Source organism: Camelus dromedarius, chromosome 28, assembly GCF_036321535.1.
Source record: "Camelus dromedarius isolate mCamDro1 chromosome 28, mCamDro1.pat, whole genome shotgun sequence".
In the NCBI taxonomy this organism is placed as follows: Eukaryota; Metazoa; Chordata; class Mammalia; order Artiodactyla; family Camelidae; genus Camelus; species Camelus dromedarius.
The window spans coordinates 24,923,047-24,939,508 of record NC_087463.1 but is presented as its reverse complement, the minus strand read 5'-3'; the positions used below and the strand labels follow the sequence as shown (position 1 = coordinate 24,939,508).

Below are 16,462 nucleotides of genomic sequence, written 5' to 3'. Positions count from 1 at the left end.
CTGCCCGGAAATCAACCCAAAGGTAGCAGATATAGAAAATCTAAACTTTATACTTTTAATAAGCATATGATGAAAATTAGCCAAGTAGTACTGTGGTCCAAATACACACCTTTAACAGAGGTAACCTATCTGTGCTGAAAGCATTACACTTGGGGATGGTTTCACCATGCCTGTGGAAGGACTGTCAGAAGCATTATCATCACTGCATGGACATAAGAAATAAATGCATTCTAAGGTCAAAGGTCGTAAAAAACCAACCAAACCAACCAAAAAACAGCCAAAGGAGAAAGGAAAGATTTCTGAATTGTACGTGGCCCATTCGTAAGCAAATGGAAAAATTACCAGAGTGGATAAAAGATAGGAAATGAATTAAAAGGACAACCTATTCATGAAGCACATTGTAAAAGCTCTGAATACGAGTCTTACGCAGATAAGAGCGTAACATACGAGCGGCGGGCACCACGGAGCAAGTGCTTCCAGACCTGGCGAGTGTAACCTTAATAAACACACCCCCTTTTCCCACAGTCTGTATTTAAGAGAAGGTAAATACCTGTGAAATTTTAAGAACTAACTTAAACCTAGTTGCATTCTTAAATTTTCACAACTTGACTTGGTTTTCAATCTAACTGACCATCTCCCTGGTACATCAAAAAGCAGTATTTTGCCAAGAAAATCCAACATGTGATGTCTATAAAATACAGCAGACACATTTAAAACTTCTGGGTTTAAAGTGGATTTTCATATATACAACTGAATTCATCCCATTAGGACCACTTTTAAGGTTTTAACTCTCACAATTAGGAAAGGTCTAATCTCTATAATAAATCTCTTATCCTGTAGCACTAAAAACGGTCCTGCTTCTGTGATCGAACCCTGCCTGATACAACACTTCTGGGACGGTGACATTTAATCCAAATATCACATATAACACAGTCAATTATCTAGCATAAAACAGCAGCAGGAGAGCGGTTACACTGAAGCCAGTGGCCGGCTCCGCACCGCGTTACTAGCCTCGTAAGTTTGGGTCAGCGTTTTCACCTCATTTTTCCCTCACCATTAAGTTGGGGATAAGAGTAGAATCGGGTGGTTCTGAAAATCAAATGAGATGATACTCTTAAAAACAGCCTAATAATTTGGTAAATAGTGAGTGCTCATGCGAAATTGTTATTATTACATACAATATGCTAATTATTTAGAATAAAATGGAATTAATTCAATGCTACTTTCTAAACTTTCCTATGCTCTAGCGAACAGAAAAAAAAAAAAATCGTGAAAGGGGCCGAAGAGGCCTAAATAAACCTGGAAAATAATACGGCAGCACACTGGCTTCCAGCAGCGCCGCGGAGCCACCACTTCCCTCTGTCCCGGGGCCTCCAAGGTCCTGCTGCCGATCTCGCCCTTTCAAGCCTGAGCTCGGAGGAGAGGGGTCCTCCCTGGTGCCCTGCGTGGATCCTTTCCCGAAGCATCTTGGACTTTTCCTAGAGAGACAGTAACTAGGTATTTATCTGTGTCGTTATTTAATTAATGTCTATTCTCCACTAAATAACTAACTTCGACTAAGGCAAGGGCCCAGCTCGCGCTCACGCCTGCGTCTCTGGCGCCCGGCACAGGGCGGTGGGGGCACTTCCTGGGGAGGAAGGCCCAGCGCTTGTTTGGTGACAGGTCAGCAGGTCTCAACGTAAGAGCACTTACAAATCCTCAAGGAAAATTCCTACTCACTTCAGAACTTTAAGAATGTGTTTTGCCACACATTAAGAGGCAGAATATAAATGCCACGAACTCAAGGAAGCTTACAAGACCTTCCCCATTTAAAATGTTTAAAAATTACTGATCTAACTTTTCGATGATATGATTCAGAAGTCATCACCAGATACAGCAAAAATGCTTTTCATTAACATCTGGAACTACTAAAGAAAGGTCAGAGGGCTGTATTTCTGCAATTGGTTGGCGCCTTGCTAATCTGACTCTACAGAGCACCGTCCTATAACTGGGATCATCATATCACAATCTTCTAGAATTCTATGATTTGGGGTTTTACATAAGAATTCACATCAGAGAAAGGGGCCCTAGTATAAAGAAAGAGCCCCGCCCCCGAGGAAACCTTGCAGGAACTTCGGTTTGCTCAGGAGGTAGAACAGTGGGTCGGGCAGAGAGGACCGTCTTGTCCCTCACTGTGTGGAAGCTCCGGGCTCACTCAGAAGGGCACTGATGATCCCAGAAGCAGACGGAAGTGGAGTGTGACCAAATACGAAGACGCAGACAAAATGCCTGCATAAACGTACAGGCTATACCTTCAGCTCTAACTCAAACCCTTTAGGCCAAGTGCATTCAATTCTATCTGTATCATGATGATAAACTGTTGTTTCTTATATGTTGAGTGAAAATGATTACACATACTAATGTAATAGGTGCATATCTTGACATCTTAATGCCTAGAAGATGAACACACCCAAATTGATCCTGCCATAAATAATAAAATACATAGCCCTGGATACCAGATGTCTTTTTCAAGGTAAAAAAGACATTTAAAAATTTGATATGTTCAAATGGAACTTAAAACACCTTGAAAATGTCTTTTGAACACAATTTCTTAGACACAGATAGAGAAATTGAGGTGAAAAAAGAAAATATATTAAGTGCTATTACAGAATTACATCTAAAAACCAAAATGACTTCTTTGGTAAAAGATTCATGAGATCTAAAACCATAATCACAAAAAACTTGTTTCATTATGTACAGGGGGAAAAGGCCAGAAATATGGACAAAGAGGATACATTAGAATAACACTGACGGAAAACAAATAGAAAACACCCTCCGGCCTCATGCAGCCACTTCGGAAGTGCCCTCCCTGTCTTCCTTCTCTTGATCCTCCGCATTTTACTCCATGTTCCACGCAATCCAACTTTACAACTCGATCCCGGTATAATCACTCTCCTGACCTGAAGGGCCACTTCTGCCTCTCAGCGTCCAGCCTGTCCCCTCTCCTCGCCTCTCTAACTCCTCAGTTCTTTCAAAATCAAGCACTCTTCAGTTTGCCTTCTTGCTCAGATTAATCATCTTCATTGACTCTTGAGTTGCAAAACTTACAGCCACTTTTCCGTCCCTGTAGCAAAACCTACTTCTAACATTTGCTTTAATGGCAAGAGTGCTTACAATTAAATGCGGGCTTGACGGACTGCGTCTGGCACTCACTCCAGAGTGGACAGAGAGGACAGCCTTCATTTAAATATGAAGTTCTCTGTCTGAATATCAAGATTAATCTAACAAAGCCTAATCATATCAATGGGTTATTTGTAAAATACCAAAGAAGTACCATAGTTCAGTGCTGACTGGATGCTCTATAAAAATGTCAATAGATTCAATAAATATTTAGTTACTAAGATAAAGAATGTTAAAATATGATACTTAATGGGCTGATAAGCAGGAAGTATCATGAAATTGGTATCTTTTTTAAAAAATAAACTTTTTTTGAAACCAACTGTAATGCCACCAAACAGTATTCTAAAATTTCAAGAGAACTATCTGGGCATTTAAATGTCTCCTGTCCTTTTATCCCAATGGAAGTCCTTAAAGCACACCATCTATTTATAAGAAACAGTCTCTGTTTCTAATCAAGAGAACAGGGTATATAAACATGAATATGCAAGTGATGCTGACAGTGCAGGTCACTACATTCACATAAAATATAACTCAGAGTATCTACCCTTGTCACTCAAGAGCAACACCTACTGGCACAATTAAAAAGGACCTAGAAGACAGAGAGTGATTTCTATTCAATATTTTATTAATTAAATACTTATAGAGCACTTAACATATGTCAGGCACTACTTTAAGCACTTGACAAATATTAACTGATTTAATCACTCCAAGATATTTATCACAAAAAGAAATTAACTGACATAAACCTTAGTCCAGGATGCAAAAGGATCTATTTCATGACTTTGAGACAGACTTTATTTAAGCCAACAGAATCCAGATCTGTCCTTGGCCAACATTTGGAAAGAACCTGGTATTATAATTCATTCTAACCTCGTGAGTCAGACAACAAAGGTGGAGGAAATTCTAAAAGGTAGTTCCCTCAAAAAAGAGTTCTCTCTCAATTAAAAAAATAAAATTTATATTCAATGCCATATTAATACTTAATCTGTACTCACTGCAAAAGAGTCTTGCCTTTTCCTTTATAAACAGGAAATCACTTATGCCAGGTTTCTTATTTTAAGCATACATTAAAATTACGATTTTTCACAAGATGAAAGAATGACTTCCTGCCAATCACACTGACACGCTCCTCAGCAAATGGCACTAACAGCTGTGACGAGTGAACCTGTCTGAGCAAAGCTTTTTAAGACGACTCTAGCCCAGCCATCAAAATACTATTTTATCTAGTGGGGCCTACGCTATATTCTGCCACAGTAAAAGCTGCTAGGTGATTTAAGTGACTACTTTATCATGATGGATTTTCGTCTATTAAAAGAATATATAAGTGTTTTTAACCTTACTTAGAGACAGGGAAAAACGGGAAAACAAAGTGTGAGCATGTCCATAAGCTAAAATATTTTGCTCCTTCATGTTTTTCCTGAATAAAATAAACTTTGCAAATTTATTCAAAAGATTAATACATTTCAAATGCTGATTAGCATGAGTCATATAACATCTCTCTGGTCTATTTAATTTTAGAGTCTCAAGCCAATTAGTATAATTTCTGTATTAACGTCCCCATTTTCATTTTCTCCATCCCAATCAACTCCCCTCCCTAATGACCTCCCACCAGCAGAGTTACCTATTTAATATTTTCTAATACGGATATGTGCAGAAAAGACGTAAGACGAGGCTAATTGGGATTTTTTGTATTTGTAATTTAAAAAAACTTTAACTATAGTAAAATGCACACAATGTGCAATTTACCACGTTAACCACTTTTCAGTGCACGGTGCAGTGGTGTTAAGTACGTTCACACTGTTCTACAATCAATCTCCAGAATTTTTTCATATCACAAAAGTGAAACTCTATACCTATGGAACAACATCTCCCTCCTCCCGCCCCAGCCCCCGGCAACCACTCTTCTTCGTGCTTCTCTGACTTTGACTTCTCCAGGTACCTCATTTAAGTGGAATCCTACAGTATTTATTTTTGTGACTGGCCTATTTCACTTAGCATAATGTCCTCAAGACTCATCCATGTTGTAGCAGGTGTCAGAATTTCCTTCCCTTTTAAGGCTGAATAACATTCCACTGTACAGAGGGACGACATTTTTTTAATCCATTAACTCATTTATGGACATTTGGGTTACTTCTTCCTTTTGGCTGTTGTGAATAATGCTGCTGTGAATGTGGGTAAACAGATACCTTGAGATCTGCTTTTATTCCTTTTGGATATATATACACTCAGAAGTGGAAATGCTGGATCATATGGTAGTTCTATTTTAAATTTTTTGAGGAGCCACTCTACTGTTTCTATGGCAGCCTACCACTTTGCAGTCCCACCAGCACTGCCTAAGGATTTCAGGTTCTCTACACTCTTGCCAATACTTGCTCTTTTCTTTTCTTTCTTTTGTTTTTTGTTTTTTTGTTTTAGATAGCAGCCATCCCAATGGGTGTGAGATGATAGAGCAATATTTAAGTGGATTTCTTAGCTAGTAAGAAAAATATGAATACAAAATACAACATTGGTGAGTATTATTTAAAATAATGGCAAAGCTAATCAGAGGAGAATTATTATAAGCAAAAAGTGAAAGTCTTTTCTTATTTATATAAAGGATCAAGAAATAAGAATTTCTGGTCACTTTATTTTGAATGTAAATAATGAATATCTCATTTTATTTGTTCATAAGATTTCTGAATGACTGGTTATAACAATTGTAGGTACAGCAAGCTCTCCTCGGGAAGTCATTCAGGGGGACTAAACAGTGACGACTCAGACAGGCTCTCAGCGAGTTCACATTAGACCACAGAGCAGTGAAGAGACGGGACACCTAAAACTGAAGGGAAACGCAGGCATCCAATTACCGGGAACTTAAGGATAGAATTTAAAACCCACGTATGCTTAATTTTAGAAATTGCTATGGTAATAGAGAGGAAAGAAATGGACTCAAAAAAACATTACCAACTGATGTTCAGCAGAAGCTCAAAGGCAATTCCATAGAAAAAAGATATTTCAACAAATATTGCTCAAAAAATAAGACATCTATATGCAAACAAACAAAAAAAAGAACCTTGACTTATATACCTCATGTTACACAAAATTGGACTCGATCAGAGAGATAAATATAAAATGTGAAAGCATAAAGCTTCTAGAAGAAAATACAGGAGTTAATCTTGGTAACGTGAGTTAGGCAAATAGTGTTTAGAGACCATAACAAAAGTATAAACCATAAAGGAAAAACATTAATAAACTAGACTTCATGAATACTATAAACTTTTTCTCTGTGAAAGACACTGTTAAAGAGAAAAAAAAAGAAGTCACCAGTTCAGAGAAAGTATTTGATACATATCTGACAAAAGTCTTACATCAAAAAATGTATTAAAAACTCTCAAAACTCAATAACCCAAGGAAAACAGGGGCAAAATACTTCAAAAGATACTTCACCAAAGAAAATATAAAGGAGGTGCAAAAAATTTTAATTTTAATGAAGCCTAATTCAGCTATTGTTTTCTTATATATCCTGTGCTTTTGGTGTCATATCCAAGAAACCACTGCATAACTGAAGGTCACAAAAGATTTGTTTATATGTTTTCTTCTAAGGGTCTTATAGTTTTAGTCTTTATATGTAAGTCTACGATAATTTATGTTCGGGATAGATGAAACAACGTATGTTTACGAGAACGCAGGGGTTAGTGTGCAGCATCTGTCTGCTGAGAAGGCTGACAAGCAACGGGTGCACGGAAGCAGTAAGTACACACAGCGTACGTATCTTGGTTTCTAAATACCTTTCTGCAGCAAAAGGAACCAAGGCTCCTGAAAGACAGACTGATCTTAGGACCAGGGCAGAGAAACCACAGGTGACCCTGGAACACATTTTAGTGCCAGAAAATAAAGAGATGCTCATAAATGGATGGAGGCACGTCAAAGGGCATAGGGGGTCCGCCTGAAAGAGCCTGTAATGGCCAAAGTTGAAGCAGTTTGAGCAAGAAGATAAGTAACGATGATTACAAGCCACAGAGTAAAGTAAGTCCATACTGATAAAAATTAATAGAATAAAAAATAATTGGGAGAGAAGGGACAGATATTCCTTAAAGAAGAATTCCAATTAAATGCAGAAGGAATGAGGAAAAGAGAAAATGACCATTAGAACGCCACAGATCTTGCTGCAGTCAAGATCCACTAATGAATGTCAAAATTAGTGGGCAAATGCTTGAGGAGAAACAGGCTATTTGCATAATCTGAAAATATCTCCCCTGAGATGTGTAATTAATTAAAAAGGGAAAGCAGTAAATTTGTAGTGGGGAAGTATGGAGACACCACCTTCCTCAACCAGTCCAGGTTCCATCATCTGCCACGACGTACCCCTGGAATGCAGCACATCTATTCTGGCGAGTTCTTAAAAAACCTCACCTCAATCATGAGTAAACATCAGGCTAATGCAAAATAAGGGACAGCCTACAAAATAACTGACCCGTATTCTTTACAAGCGTCAAGGTCGTGGAAGACGATGAAAGACGGAAAAACTGTCACGGACTGGGGAACACTAAGGAGATACAACAACAGAAGGGCATGTTGGTTCCTGAGCTGAATTCTGGAAAAGAAAAATGGCAGAATGAAAAACCTGATGAAATCTGAATAAAGAATGTAGCTTAATTTGACACAACATTGTAAAATGATTATAAATCAATAAAAAATGTTAAAAAAAAAAAAAAAAAAGAATGTAGCTTAGAAAATAGCACCGTCCCAGTGCTCATGTCTTGGGTTTCGGTGATTGCACTGTGGTTACCATAATGCGAACGTTTGGGGAAGCTGGGTAAAGGATGTATGGAAATTCTCTGTACAGTTTTCTGCGACTTTTCTAAAAGTTTAAAATTATTTCAAAATAAAAACTTAAAACAAGGGAAACTTGATAAATGGTCATTTTCCTCACTAAAAATAGAAATAAATGAATTGTAAATTAATAATAATGTGCATTTTTACATCTTCAGAACTAAATTTCAAAGCTAATTAAACAGTATACGTAATTTTTCCTCATAATTTGAAAAACTTGCAATGCTATTCTTCACTAAGTGGCTTCACTGGCGACAGTAACCTGCTATGCAGTGTCAGCAGTAGGACATGTCAACACGTACCCTGTCACCTTCATATAAAATCGCATTTTAGTTGGGGTAAAGATATGCTGTGAGAGTGTGTAAGTTTTTTAAATATATAAATTATATTGAATTAAACAGTTGATAAAAGGTCTGTATAAAAATAAAAGCCACATCAATTACATGATAAAATCATACTGCCCCCAGTATAACTTCCCACAATCAACTTTTTTCCCCTTAAAATTTTGATAAATGAAGTTGTCAGGTGGGGGATAAGATCACAATTTTGTTTCCTTTTTTTTTTTAAACTATTTTAACTTTCAGAATTCAGTTCATGAATGCTGCCAGTGTCAGTTCAGATAAGATCACAGTTCTGCCAGCAGATGAGGCAATCATACTTCCATGTGCCCGGAGAACCTCGTGGCAGCGAGGAAAGGAGCCTGGGAGAAAGTTTCAACGTGGCTCCAATCATACAGGCTAATCACACTGAGTAAGGCCTCCCAAGAAAGAAGAGGATAGAGTTTTTTTCCTGAAAAAAAAATTAAGCATCACTTTAAAACTTCTCTTTAAGATCATGTGGCTGGAGGATGAGGCTGAGTACTCTAAAGGCTCAAGACCCATCAAAAATGACTAACTGAATGGACTGAAGTGAATTTCAGATATTTTCAGTGAATTTTATCAGGTATTACTAATAAAAGCTAACTGTGTACTCTGACTTTATTTTAAATGTTGTAAATGTCATTGAGGACTTGACAGAGTATTAAAACATACACTAGAAACACTATTTCAGGATCATATTCTTTTTTAAAAAATAGTTTTAAAAATAAAGTACAGTAAGTAACATACAAAGAAGAGAAATAATTAAAATAACAAATTTCTGTGCTGAGAAAAAGTTTTACACAGACCTCTTCTAGCCTTACCTCTGGATATATGCTCAGACTGTTAATATATGTATTACAGACATAACACATATACACATGTGTAGTTATGAGATTCATTACCCTTAATACCTTGAAATAAATGCAAAAAACCATTCCAGTCCTTTCCTTCTACTTTCTTACTATTAAAATATCAATAAAAAGCCAGGTATCAATAATAATTTTCAGAGCTCTTTCATATGTACTATTTAATTTGAATCTCCTATTCAAAAAAAGGCTAAACAGTATTATTCATTTTGCAGCTGAGAATACAGACACAGAAGGCTGAGTGACTTGCTTGAAGTCACACATCTCAGTGACAAGAGGCAGGACACGAAAATCTAGGCCATTTGACTCCATCCATCCATCCATCTAGCCATCCGCCAAGCTCTCTACCGGGCAGATGCACAGCTGTGAAAACACGTGCCCTAGTGTGTTTTTTTTAAATTATATTGTAACATGCTACCTCCTAGTGCATGTTTTCACATTATCTGATGCCTTAAAACTCCAAAATATGAAGGTTTCTGTGATAAGAATTACACTAACCCATAGATGCCGGGTTTTTTTTAAGCTCCTGTACATGCAGGATTATATAACTGGAACACTCCTGAAGACAAACAGGCATGAACTTCGGTCAGCAAGTTAACCTCCTGAAGATCCATTTTTAAACATCATTAAATTGGGAATAACACCTACCAAGAATTTTGCTTTGAAGATGTAATGGCCTAAAGAAAAGTCTGGCCCAGACACTCGTACTACTCTTCCTCTTTCTTTCTCTGTAATTGAAAAGGCACAACGTGGCTGGGTGAAAACGGCAACATGCTTCTGTCCTGCACACTAACCATCTAAGACAGGGAGCCATGTCCATTGCAGTTCGGAGGACTGTCAGCGGCAGAAAGTGGACCAGATGGACACACAGTGGCAGCTTTCCTTAACCCTGCTCCACAGTGTTGAGCAAATAAAGGAAGTTTTTAGACATACTGAAGAAATGTTAGACAGAACATATTTATTCTTAAGCAGATTAATTTTAAAATACTTAAGAATGTATAGTTAGAGAGTTCTGAAAAAACCTATTTCAGTATATTATTCAATAAAAGAGAAATGGTGAAGAATGCAGAATTAGCTTAACTTATCAGTTAACAGTACATTTACTGATAAACACACAAATGAAATGATCCTGGAGGGCAATTATATTACAGAAAAAAAAAAAAGCACACTGATGGGAAAATACAGCTTTGACACGATTCACCCAATGACTGCAAAGCACGTAAGACAGTTCTAAACCTAGGGACTCCAACAGGAGTGAGGGAGAGAGCAGAGGGAAAGGCCAGCTCACAAAATACCGAATCCGCCCACCCCGAGGGACACTGAGGACGCCGCCTTACAGAAGGCACCTGGGTGTGGAGACAGGAGTTTGAAAGAAACAAAGACATTAAGCATCTGTTAAGAAAAAATAGTAAATTAACCCCTGGATGATGTCTGAGGTTAAAGAATCAAATTGCTGAACTGTTAATTATTTTAGGAAGTCTTTTGTGAAGTGGTGAAGTACCAGGAGACTGGAAAACAAGGGATCCAGTCTGAAGGTTAAGAAGAAAGAGGGGAGAGGCTGAAAATTATAGAGCTGTAAGTCTAACATCTATATTAGGAAATAAATTTGAGATGATACTTATGGATGAGCTTAATGATACATTTGGAGAAGTACAATTTAATAGGAGTGAGTCAGCATGGATTTACCAAAGGCAATCATGTCAGAAAAAATTTCGTTCCTTTTTAGGTTGAAGTAATAATTGGTTTATGTAAGGGAGAACCAATGAGAACCTGTCAGGATTTTCTGAGATTTTTGGACCTTTTCATAAAATGAATTATTGTATAAAAAGTCATGACATGTGTCGGGGCACCCAACTAACAAAAGGGGACGAAAGCACCGGGGTTAAAAATAGAGGGCCAAAGAATCTGGGAAAAGACTGCGTTCCACAAGGCTCCATGTATCGGGACGCTAGTGTTCTTAATTAATGGTGAAGAAAATCTTTTATGTTAGGAAATTTGAATATACGGCTAAATGAGAAGGAATGGTTAAGATACGAAAAGCTCTGTCTGTTTGATCTTAACCGCGATAGACCGAGTAACTGGGCTCAGAGGCGTGAACTGTACTCTGCCGAAGGACAAGGGGACGCACTTGGACAGAATAAAGGTACCAGTGAAGTACAGTTTAAATGGTACTGAGCTGGTTACTGTTAGAAAGAAAAAGGATTTGGAATTTTGATAAGAGTCAAACTTTCACTCTTATTCTTATAACTGGGTAAGAGAAAAATGCTATGGAATGCAGTTAGATAATACATGCTAAAAAGAATTTAAAAACCGACTATCTCAGAGAAGAATATAAAAATTCCCACTTGTGAAGAGAGGAGACAGAGTCACGTGCTCTCACACTGCCCAGGCAAGAAGCTAATGTATATTACAAATGATTAAGTGTTCATATACAAAACTGATGAAATCAAATCAATATAAATATGATAAAAAACAACATGACAGTAGAAAAATAAAGGTAATTAGGGAAAACATCATGCCATCACTTAATGCTAAATTTCCTCTAAAAAGATAACGCCATGTGATTACTGCCTTTAGAAAGCGCATCAACATTTACTACGTTTAAAGCCCGGTTTCTCAGAGGAGAATAGGAGACAACTAAGTCAGCCCCGTGGTCTGCGCGCAGAGCCCGCGTGATGGGAAGGCGGCCACGCCAGCCCAGGGCCCTCCAGGACGCATTTGCCCGCACGCGGTGAGCCTGACTTCCGCGGCAAGCCCTCTCGGCGCTGCAGAGGCCTCCCGTGGAGGCCGGCACTTGGAATTTGAGACAACAAGCATCTCCTCCTTCAAAGGCCCCATCGGCAGAGCCTCGGCACATGCCCCTCGGCCCTGTCCTCCGCCGTCTCTCTCTCCACCCTCCCTTGGTCCCTGTGGTTTTTAAAGTTTTCTGAGATATCGCCACCCAAGTCCAACTGAAGGCCACTTGTACTGCAAACATCAAGTGTGTTTAATTCGTTCTCAAGGTGTAGTGACTGAACACCAAGCTCATCCACAGGTAAGAGAGATGGGAGACGTACACCTGCTCAGACTATAAAGCTCAAAGAAAGCATTTTTGAGATGAAGTGGATTTCATTAAACAGAAAACAGTCATAATGTCCAGTGACAGAAAAAATTCTGGCCACTTGTAATTCGATGTCAGCTTTGTGGGGATTAGTGTAACTGTAAAGTCTCATCACACTGGATCCAGAGTGGACCTAAACGAGCCTCTTTAGAAACTGAGGGGGTAAGGAAATCCTGCTCCAAAAGAAAGTACATATAGAAAAGTGAACAACTCACAGAAGAGCCTGAGGAATTTCCCCCAACCGAGCACAGCCGTGACCCAACACCAGGATGAGACTTGGAACCAGCACCGCCGTCCCTCAGCCCCGCAACTGCTGCCCCGGGGAACACAGACCCCAGTTTCTAGCACCGCAGATTAGTTTGGGCTGTTTTTATATTTAATAAAAAATACGATCATACAGAATATACTTCTTTTTGTCTGGCTTGGTTCATGCAGTGATGTGACTGTGAGACTCAGTCACACCACCGCGCTAGCCACAGCGCCTGCGTTCTCACGGCCACAGGGTGTTCCATTACACAAGCACGCAGACTACTTTCTACTTGATGGACAGTTGTGTAATTTCAGTTTCTGACTATGATGAGTATATCAATACTTATATTAAGTATAAATAATAAAGTGAAAGGCTATTTCAAGTAAAAAATTAAAGTAGCAGCAGATAAACAGAAAGCAGCCACACGCTATTTATAAGGAAGCTGGTATAGCTGCACGGCCTGAAGCACACCAGCAACAAGTCTTACTACAGATGAAAAGGAGAATTTCAGAATTATAAGGGACTATATATACATATACGTTTTTCATTATCATATGTGTGTATGTGTATAACGTGATCCAAGTACCCAGTGATCTCTCTTTAAAATATGTAAAGCCAAAATTAACAGAATTAAAAAGAAAATTAAATTAACAGGATTAAAAAGAAAACTAAGACAATTCACAATCATAGGGGGCAACTTTAATACACCTCCCCGACACAGCTGATAGAGCCAGCGTTAAAAAAGAATCAGTAAGAATATGGACAATGTGAACAGGAAATGAATGCGGTAAATGACACACAGGGAACACGGAATATAGCACTGAACAGCCCCGTCATTTCTAGTACGTCTCAAACATCTCCCAAAGCTCACCACACGCTGGACATAAAAAGTGTCGACAAATTTCAAAGAACTGAAACAATTCAGACTATGGTCTGTAAGCACAAAAGCTGTAAGCTAGAAATCAATTTATATTAATTACTATTTCAATACTTAACAAAAAGATAATGAGAAAATCCCCAAATGCCTGGAAATCAAATACTACATTTCTAAATTATCCACTTTTATCTAAAAAAAATATAAATAACCACTTGTATCTTGTTTTTCAAAAAAAAGATACAACCAGACCTGGAGCTCACATACAGCCTTTAATTCTCTGGAGGACAAAATGAAAAATGGTATCGAGACCATTTTTCCAGTTCCCAAGAATTGAGTAAAAAAAAAAAAGAATTATCCACAGGAGCAAACAGAGAAGAAACCTGGGCAACCATGGGTGCTAAGTGTCACCACCTCAGTTTACACACTGCACTGCTCTTCTAGATCCCACGGGAACGGGGCTGACGCATCGCTGCCCCCAGCCTACAGAGGGGAATCCTGAACCCGCAGGGTTACAAGTTTGCAAAGTCATTCAACAAGGGGATGAGAACTGACGTTAACCTCCCCACCAGGCCATGCCCACAGAAACATGGAATGCGACAGTGAGGAGGGACTTCAGAGACTGCAGGGTCACCTTGATGTAGGCGCACAATCTTAGCAGCACCTTCTTCTACAGAACAGTTTTCCAAAAAAATTAAATACCTTATTTTAACATATACACTGCCAAATATCACCTCAACTAAAATTGAAAATGCCCCAGATGACATGACTGACAACCTTTCCTGTCGCTGTTGTTTAATGTCCCTTCTCACAAGACCATTTGGTGTGCGACACACGTGCTACGGCCTTGTCAGGTCCTGAGTGACTTTTGTTTTGGGTGGTTTAAAAGAACTGCATCGTATGCTCCCTGAGTCCTGGATGACAGGGTTTCCAGCACACTAACCGTGCTGACCACAGACAAAGCAGCCACCAGTATTCTGCAGGACTGGCTGTTGACCACTCCAGAGAGTCCACGCCACCACGTGACTGTCCACAGCACGGCCCTCCAGGGACACATCACCCATGGCACCTGGTTCCTCCACCAGACCTCACAGGCGGAGGGGCAGCCACAACCTGATTCAACAGCTTATTTCACATCGAGGAAGGCGTGTGTCACACGTTCTTACATGTATTACAGGTGATTCAGAATTATAAGGTTAAAAAGGCAGTCTAAAACCTTTGCCTTTTTAAAGTTCCCTCTTCACCGAGCTAAGTTTATCAAAGCAAATATGTTACTGAGGAGCAAGGTTGCCACACCCAGGGCGTGGCACCCCACGTGGACCACATGGATTTCATTGAGGAATGCTATTCCGATTTAGGTAGAAAAAGTTTCCAACTTTTCTGTCATAAAAATATAAACAGAAAACTAGGATTTTGTGCACAAGAGCATTGCACCCACACAAGGAAACTAGGATGGGTTTTCTAAAACAGATTTTTATACAAATGATTTCTCAAAACGTAACATTCGCATCAGCAGCGGCGGCGGCGGCGGTGTAAGCAAAGCAGCCCGAACTGTGCGGAACAACAAGAGGAGTGTGTTTCTTCGGTCTGCAATTAGCTTCCTCCCCCTTTCTTTAGTGTTTACTTCATTTAAAAGTTAGAGACACTTTATTTTGGGAAAATCACCCACTTTTAATGTCTAACGGTGCAAAGGAAGGGGAGACAGAACACGCCAATCCTGCATCTTGAGAAGCAGGTGCAGAGATGCCACCATGAAAACGGTGCCTTGCTGCCAGCCCACCGTCAATGTAGACCATTTGTGTGGCCATTTCTTGAAGCATCACCTTGTGGGCAGTATTTCTGGCACCTGTATTGTTGTGCAGTCGTCTTAATAAAGAACCACAGGTACTAATGGCAGTAAGATGTTTCCATTTGACTTTCTTTTTGTGAACTAAAGCTGATAAACTGTCTAGTGCAAAACCTTTTCAGTAACAACCTCACCAAAACACAGAGTATTGACTTCTGTTTTTGTTTTCCAAAAAAAGCCCTGGATGCAACAGAGATGACCAAATCAGACATTCACCTTAATGTCTTAGGAGAGTCCATCATATGAGCACAAACAGAGAAATGTGGAAGAACACATCAGAAGAAAACAGATAATAAGCTTACATGCAGGTAGTGTCAAATGTATTCAGAACATTTTACTCCAGCTCAGATTACTCCCCAAGTTCTATTTCCTTTAACGTAGACGTTCCAGGAGCAAATATCGTTTACATATTCTGCAAAGGGAGCCCTGCATTTTGGGTGGGATTTCCCAAGACTCTCAGACATTCTTGTCACATCTCCAGCATCACCACCACGCGAGGCGCGGCAGTACCGTGCCAAGAGTTTCACAGCCATTTTCTTTTAAAATGCCCCCAGCAACCCTTTAAATAGACACCACCACGTGTCTTCGAGGTTATTTCATGGACTTAGCCTCCCCGAGGTCATGCAGCCAATAAAGAAAGGGAAAAGCAGAGTTTAAATGCAGCTCCAACTGATCCCAAAGCACCTGCTTAAAACAGCCCCTAGATCAACCGGCATTATTTGAATACAGCTCTGTCTGGGCTACACTTCAGAACTCCCTCTAAATTTCCTGCGGGTGATACTTCCTCAGAGAGGCCCCACCCTGAGACTCCCGTCGCCCGGCTGTGCCACCCACGAGACAACACCAGGGCCTCACCTGTGCACTGAGCACCAGGCTGGGCCGCAGGAATCGGTGAGCCCAGCCCTGCGGCTTTTGCTGCATCTCTGGTCCTTCTAGAGCACCTGACGTCCAACCCAACGAGGCGACAGTGATCTGAGAGGCCTCTGCCACCACCAAGACTCCCTAAAGCCCAGGTGACGGTCCCTCCTGGTTCCTGGGACCTGCGTGGCACCACGTTACCCCATCTGGGTCGCCCTGCGCCCTCCTCAGGCTTCACCAGATGATGGTGGTACAGGGGATAGGGCCTTACCCTTTAAATCATGAACATTTTTCAAAAAAATTTAAAATCTTATCAATTAGCCAAAATATGACGCTCA

General features: G+C 39.7%; 1 protein-coding gene across 2 annotated transcripts in view; it reads right to left on the bottom strand.

Annotated features, from left to right (window-relative positions):
* ZNF407 (zinc finger protein 407) overlaps window positions 1-16,462 on the bottom strand; it is a 365,141-nt gene that overhangs the window by 99,615 nt on the left and 249,064 nt on the right. The window lies entirely within an intron of this gene.